Genomic DNA, 8,251 nt, shown 5'->3' on the forward strand with positions numbered 1-8,251 from the left:
TTAGGGGCAAAAAGTTTAAGGTAGCTATGGTTATTTGTATAGAAGAACATGTGTTAGACAGGAGAGATTCAGCTCCTTCAGAACATTCATATTTAATCTCTCTGTCTAAACCGTGAGCTCCGTAAAGGTCACACTGTGTCCCTGCCAGGCCAGACACATAGTAGGCACTGGATAGATGTCCAGTTAAGGAATGGGGCCCCGTGCTTTGAGGATGACCCTCATACGGTGAATCCACTTCACACAGCAGTAGCCACTGCCACCCAAATACCAGCTGGGAGAGTGGGCTTGGTGATGCTGACACAGTCTCAGTGGCACAGACCTCAAAGTCCAAGACCCCTTACCCCACTCATGTGACTTCCCCAGGGGCTGGGGGCTCACAGAGACCTCGGTGGGCCTGGCCCCAGCCCTCTGTTCCTCCCCGCAGGACAGCGGTTAAATTCTTGAGAGATCTGGCCTCTCTTACTGGGGGCCGCTATCACTGCCCTGTCGGTGAGGACTCGCTCTTCAAAATACAGGGCCTGCTGACCAGGGGCTTCATCGACCAAAGGGTAGGTTGTGGAGCTACTGGGTGAGTTCTGTTGAAACAGCTCAATAAAATGTCAATAGGCGTGGCTTTTTCCTCCTGGTTGATAAGATCTCTGCTTCTCTTGTAAAACAAAGTATTGACTCAAAAGGTTGTGTTTCCCTGCTGCTCTCCTTTTAGGCTGCCTCCCCTAGAGGCTGGGAAAGAAGCAGGGTTAGGGGCATTATTTAATAGTAGAACAGTTCACATTCACTGAGCACTTCCTACATGCTACAGGTTTGTTGCATTATGTAAATTACCTCTTTTAAGCCTTCCAGCCATTATTATACCCATTTAACAGATGAATGAACAGGGTCAGTCAGGTTTCGGAATACACCTAAAGTTGGAGTAAATGGTAAAGCCGGAGCCCAGACACCCATGCTCCTAAGTTCTGTGCTTTAATTCTTGGATATTTCTGTCTTCCCGCCTTAAATTCATTGAAGCACAGATATTCAAATGATCTGTTAAAAAATAAATACAGTAAAGTCATAGGTTTTATAATGCATGCAGGATAAGATCTTACAATCTGATAGAAAAATTATGTACGTATTCATACCTTCTAGGAATGTGCTGCTGTGAATTACAACATTTCCAGGCCAACAAATCATCCAGTAACACAACCAACCAGAATACCAGATTTTTTTTTTTTTTTGGTGGGGGGGAATTAAAGTTTACAGAACATTGCATAATTTTTGAAGTCAATGCTTTGCATGATTTCTTTGAGTAACTGTTTTAGGGGCAAATATTACAAATAATACAGAGATCAGAATAAGTAAAAGTAATGAATATTCACCCATATCCTTATTACACAGGAAAACAAATGACGATATTGGGAAGGTTCTCTGTTTCATACCTTATCAAATCAGATTCTTTGAATAGTTTCTGGGTGCAGAGTGGGACCTTTGCCACTACTGCTCCCAGGGAGAAGGAACAGTTTCATCTCTTTCTTAGATTCTCTTGCTAATTGTGAGAACTTGTACTTTTAAGTCTAGGCTCTAGAATTTCATTAGTTGACATAAGAAAAAGGCATGTCTGTGGAGCTGTTTTACTAGAAGAAATAGAGACGGGGCTGGATAGGTTTTACTGATTAACAGTGAGATAAGGTGTATATACTACTTCTGTTCTACTGGGCAGAGCTGTGCTGACTTCAGTGAAGTCCAGAGACCCTCTTAGTTTCCACCATCCCCTCCCTACACTGACTCTCAGACATCTCACTGCAAAGTGTCCTCTTTGCAGAATGACTGCCTTGACAGGTGGTGAGCTCCCTGTCCCTGGAAACATGCAAGCTGAGGCCCACAAGATTTCCTGCACTGGGAGGAAGGCTACTTTGAGTTCACTCTAAAACTTTTCTCCTGAGATTTTGGATTTTCAAGTCCCACCCAGTCATTTAATGGATCTAACTTCATACTCATTTCCCCTTTTCAAGGACCCCATGCTGCCACTATTTGAAGGAGATGATTTAAGGAGATTGGCCCAGGAGATCACCAAGGCCAGAAGCTTCCTCTGGCAGGCCCAGTCCTTCAGGTATGCCCTTCAAGCAGCCCTTCCCACCTGCCTCGTGGCTCCAGCCCACCCAGACCCTGGGGCCCCGTCACGTCAGTGCCCACTCGGTCATGACACCCTTGCTCCAAGAGCTCCTGCCCTGCTTCTCCCTGCCAGGCCCAGAAATTTGGGCATCGAGGGTCCATCTTTCTTCATCTCCTGTTCACTAGGTCCCAACTCCAGAAGAAAAACAACACAGAACCAAAGGTCGCTCCGTTTTAGAAAAGTGTTCTCAGGTAAGGGGAGGGGATGAACTCATCAACTTTTGAGTGCCCGTCAAGGGCCAGGCAGCATGCTCTATTTTGTGGACAGCAGTGACTATGGGGAGGGATCAGAAACAATGATTCCTCTAAATAGAAAGGCCATCCTACGAAGAACCACTCAGCAAGTGTTGGCCCAGAGGGAAAGGTGCCCTAGAAAGCTGTAACCCACAGATCAGCATGATTCCAGGCACCAGGACTCCCTGGAAGCTGAGAGAGGAAAGCTCTCTATCCCTGGGTCCACCCTAATGTTCCCGCCTTGTCCCCAACACACCCTACACTTCAGTCACAGGACTGTCACTTGCTGGAAGTCCTGCACTGAGCCCCCTGCTTGGAACATCCTTCTGCCACCCTCTGCCTGCTGACTCCTTCTCGCCCATGAAGGCACAGTGCAAGTGGCATCAGTTCCACTGTGGAGATGCCCCTGGGACCCATCAAGAGCTGGGAGATGCCAGTCTTCCCCCCATAGCATCCTGACCACACATCCCTCTTTATAGAGGTGACACTTAACTACACTTGGCACTCCACATTATGCTTCCTTGCTCCCTTGTCTCTTCTCCTTGACCGTGAGCTCCCTCAGGATGAGGCTGGTGTCCTAACCATCTCTGGGTCCCAAGAATCTGCCACGTGGCAGACACATAGTAAACAGTGAGCATGAAGCTTAGTTGTGAGAGCCCAGCTCTGGAGACCAGCCAGACGGGATTGTTTCTGCCCCGGTCCTCTTGCGCTGTGTTTCCCCACCACCCCGATCCACGGGTGCGATGCAGACTCACCGTCAGCCCATCTTGGAGGAAGAAGAAACAAGTGAGTCTCACCGCCACCCACCGCCCCTGCTCGTCTGAACTGAACTGAAGTCTGCTCGGGAGCCCAGTCCAGAGCGAACGCTCAGCTCAAGCATGTGAAAATCGGGCTGGACCTGCTGGGCCAGCCCCACTGTGTACATATGAAACGACTGTGTCATGTGTTATGTCAGCTGGGGTCATTTCTAAGACAGGAAAAATTGCTTTTATTTAATTAATAGGATCAAAGTTACTTTTAAATGGATGTGATCATTGGTGTGCGTGTCTGTGTCTCTCTCTCTGTGTAAATTTTTGGTGTGATAAAACTTTATTAAAAGACTCGTATCTAGATATATGAAGAACTCCGAATAAGAAAGATGATAGGGCTTCCCTGATGGCGCAGTGGTTGAGAATCTACCTGCCAACGCAGGAGACACGGGTTCGAGCCCTGGTCTGGGAAGATCCCACATGCCGCGGAGCAAATGGGCCCGTGAGCCACAGTTACTGAGCCTGCGCGTCTGGAGCCTGTGCTCTGCAACAAGAGAGGCCGTGATAGTGAGAGGCCCGCGCACCGCGATGAAGAGTGGCCCCCGCTTGCCACAACTAGAGAAAGCCCTCGCACAGAAATGAAGATCCAACACAGCCATAAATAAATAAATCACACCTAGTATAGTGTAAGTGTAATTAAAAAAAAAAAAAGATGATAAATAAGAAAATAATAAACATCCGATTTTTAAAAAATGGACAAAAGGCTCAGACAGGTATAAATGAACAAGAGGTATATGAAAATAGGTGCTCAACAGCCTTACCCATCAGCGAAATGCTAATTAAAACTACAGTGAGAACCGCTACACACCCACCAGAGTGGCTAAAGATAAAGACCGGCAAGTTGAAGACAGGGAGCAGTCGGAACCCTCACGTGTTGCTGGAGTGGAGGGTGGAGCGGTGTAACTTGGTGCAACCGCGCTGGAAAACTGTCTGGCAATTTTCACCAGAGTAGAATGTGTGCCTTCTCTCTGCCAGCACTTCCACTCCAAGAGAAATGAGTGCCCATGTTCGACAAAAGACATACACAAGAATGTTTACAGGAACTTTATTCGTAAGAGTCAGAAAATAGAAACTACTTAAATGCCCATCAATGGTAGAATGGACAAATAAATTGTGATACATCTGTGCAGTGGAATACTACACATCAATTTAAAAGAATGAACTACAGCTATATTCAACAAGCTGCATCAATTTTATGAGCAATATTGGGCAGAAGAAACCAGACACAAAAGAGTACAGACAGTGTAATTCCATTTATATGAAGTTCAAGAATAGGCAAAACTATTGTTGGTGACAGAAGTCAGAATAGTGATTACCTTGTGTGTTGGGGCCACAACGGGGCTATACCTTGATCTGGCGGTGGTTACATTGATATATAAGTAAAAATTCATCAGATTGTTTAAAAACACAGTTTATGGAGACTTGACACGCCATGGCTTTGGCCAGGCTCTGTACTGGCCCAGGGAGACAGCAGTGATCACAGTCCCTTCCACAGTGGGTCTCAGTCTGGTCACTGTCTTGGACAGCTGCCCTCTGCGTCCTCTCTATCCACGCCTGTGGTCGCTGTAGTATGTCCCTCAGGCTGTCATAACAAAGTACCACAGACTGAGTGGCCGAAATAACACAAGTGTATTGTCTCCAGCTCTGGAGGTTGGAAGTCCGAGATCTAGGTACAGACAGGCCCATGCTCCCTCTGAAGGCACGGGGAAAGGTCTGTTCCAGGCCTCTCTCCTGGCTTCTAGCAGTTCCTTGCTTCTGGCAGCATAACTCCAATCTTCCCATGATGCTCTCCTGGTGCACATGTCTGGGTCCAAATTTCCCCTTTTTATAAGGATGCCAGTCATACTGGATTAGGACCGTACTCTAGTATGACCTTATCTTTAATTACATCTGCAACGACTCTATTCCCAGCTAAGGTCGCATGCTAAGGTACTGGGGCTTAGGACTTCAACATATGAACTTGAGGGGGGCACAATTCAGCTATAACACTTGTGTTGTAAACTATGCTTCTCCTAATGAGATGGCACCAGCCAGATGACACTTGGGCCTGGGGAACAAGAGTTCTCCAGTCCTGCTGGTGGGAGAGGAAGAGGCTGGTCTTTGTGAATGGAAGGACAGACCAGAGACATGGTTTGCAAAGCAGCGAATCACAGGTACTGGGTTTGAATCCCAACCTCCTCTCATATAATGATGATAACAGCTACCGTTGGTTGAGCACCAACTGGGCAGGCACAATACTCAGCATTCTGCATATGGTACCTTGTGAGCCACAAGGCTTGCAACATCACAGCTGTAAAGTACACACCAGTTCCTGTTAATGGATGAGGAAACCAAGCCTTGTAGCTGCCCAAACACACACAACAAAAAAGTAGCAGGGCCAAGATTTAAACCCAGGGCTGACCCCATGGCCTTTTCCCACTACACTCTGAGCCCCTTTTTATCTCTCTGAACCTGCTTCACTGTCTCTAAAACTGGGCTAAAACAGAGTTGTGAGGATTAAGCAAGATACCATACCACCTGGCACATCGCATGTGCTGGCTGAGGTTTTTCTCTTCCCCACACCCATGTCCACAGAGGAGGTTCATTTAGGTGAAGCCTTTCCAGTAGCCCTCTTCAAACCAAAGTAACCAGCCCTTGGTGCTCGGAAGCTGTGCCCACTGTTGGGCAGATGCCTGCCCTCTGCCACTGGCACTTGCAAATGAATTTTCCAGGGATGGTGCGATCCATCTGGGTCCCCAGTGCAAGGGAAAGGACAGCACTGAAGAATCACCTATTAAATGTGGAACGATGGCATTGGAGAATGGCTAACCCAGAGGTGGGTGGAAGGATGTAAGAAAGGAAGGGTAGATGGATGGGTGGAAGGCAGGAAAGAAAGATATGAAATGAACTGGATGGATGGAAGGCTTGATGGATAGATAGGTGGAAAGACAGAATAACGGGTGAATAGATGAATGGATGAATGGACCAAAAAAATAGTTTAAAATTGGTGGAAGGATGGATGAATAGACAGAGGTGGATGGAAGAATAGGTGGGATAATGAATAGATGAAAGAGAGGAAGGAGGGAGGGAAGGCGGGCAGGAGGAAAGAAGGCAAGAGGCAGGCTGAACAGACGGGACCACGTGGGAGAGGACATGGATGGGTAGGTGGGTGGAGAGAAAAACACCGTTTCTTGGGGTTCTAGGCCGTCTATGCGGGCAGGACCCGGACCAGCACGCAGAACCTTCGCGCCCTTTCCCCACTAGCATCGTGGCCCATTTCACCCTTCGACCGCCCTCACTTTCCCCGCTGGGAGAGCGTGCGTGTCCCCGCCTTAGAGACGACGGTTGCGGCGGAGGGGGTAGTGGGTGCAGCCGGTACGCAGGAAACCGGCGCGGGGCGGGCGTGGGGCGGGCGCGGGGCGGTCCCCGGAGCCCAGGCCGGCCCCGCCCCGAGGAGGGGGCAGCCCCTTAGCGCCGGGCTGTGCGCGGAGACTGACTGACGCGGGGTTGCAGCCGGGATCACGCAGCGCCGCGGGAGCCGGGCCGGGTGAGCGGAGCCAGGGCGCGAGGCTGGGGACGCGGGGCGGCGGGCGCACGCGGCAGCAGGGAGGACCCGCCCCCGAGCTGCCAGGCGGCCGCTCTCAGCTTGGGGGCCTGCTCCTGCCACCCCATCGAGGCGGGCGCGCCCGCGCGCCCGGAGGGGTCCCTGACCATCTTCCACCGATTCCTTTCACCCAACCCCGCTTTGGGTCCCCAGCGACCTGGATCCAGGGCCAGCCATTCGCTGAGACTCCATCAGAGTTCGCAAATGTTCTCTGAGTCTCAGTTTCCCTCCCCGGATGATGGGAACAGTAGCCCCCGCTGCAGAGGACCGCCAGGAAGATTAAATGCGGCAGTGCCGGGGGTCAGCCGGGTGCTTGGCCCTTGGCTCCCTCATGCAGAACAGTCCTGAGTGGTTTCATTCACTCAGCGGCTGTTTACTGACGGCCTGCTTTGTGCCAGGCACAGGACTGGGTGCCATGGACACGATAGTGATCCAAGCCTTCTTGGAGCGTGCATGCCAGTGGTCTGTGAGGACTCTGCCATCTGTGAGAGTTATGGGGGTTCATTTGACAGACGTGGATACTGAGGTGCAGTGAGGTGATAAGGACCTTGCCCAAGGGCACACCCAGCAAATGGGACCTGAGGCAGGGTCCCAGCCTTTGTCGCTGGAAGCAGCCCCATAGGATAGAAGGACAGTTCTGGTGCCGCAAACCCTTCCCCAGGACAGAGTCCCCTGGGCCTGGGTAGAGGAGGGCTCCACTCTGTGGCTGTATTCCCCCCTCCCAGTGGAGGAATTAGACTCATCCCCTGTGACGACTAACATCTGGGGTGTATCCCCTCCCTGTTACACCCATGAGGGTCAGTGCTTGTATGCGGCATGACTATATCCCTCACTCAGAACTTCGGAGAGCAGGGCAGTGACAGAGGAGACTAGAAGATGCTGTATAGCTGTCCTGGTCCCTGACCCGTGACCACCACCCGCAACACCTGTGGGGCTCATTACTCAGTCATTCAGTCACCCGGTTGCACCTGTTCTTTTTTTACAGCCACTGTGTGCCACGCAGGGCAGAGTTTACCTCTCTCTGTATCCACGGGGCCTGGCGCACAGCAGGCTGACAGTACACAGTTGCTGCTGTTATTAATGATGATAATGGTGATCCGGCCTCTGGGCCAGCCTTATCCTCAGGTGGAGCAGGAGGTGGGGGGCTGGGGGTGAGACGATGGTAACAGTGACTGACAGCCTGGCTCGCTTTAAGTCTAGAGTGAGGAGGAAGAGATCCTCAGTGCTGGCCCCCGAGACCCACAGACCTGATCCTGAAGCCCACTGGGGGCTTGGTAGGCCTTGTGGTGCCAGCCATCTGCACTGCTGGGGGACCTGGGAGAAGCAGAGGCAGCAGTTGCCAGGGCAGAGGCGGTGCAGCACTTGTGCAAGTTTCCAAGGCCCTTTGGATCCCATGTGGATTCCTCCCTTCTCTCCTCCTCCAGGAAGCCCTCCCCATTTCCTCATCAGAAAGCAGTCACCCCCCCAGTCAGGTGGG

The sequence above is a fragment of the Balaenoptera ricei genome, chromosome 15, assembly GCF_028023285.1.
Source record: "Balaenoptera ricei isolate mBalRic1 chromosome 15, mBalRic1.hap2, whole genome shotgun sequence".
Classification (NCBI taxonomy): domain Eukaryota; kingdom Metazoa; phylum Chordata; class Mammalia; order Artiodactyla; family Balaenopteridae; genus Balaenoptera; species Balaenoptera ricei.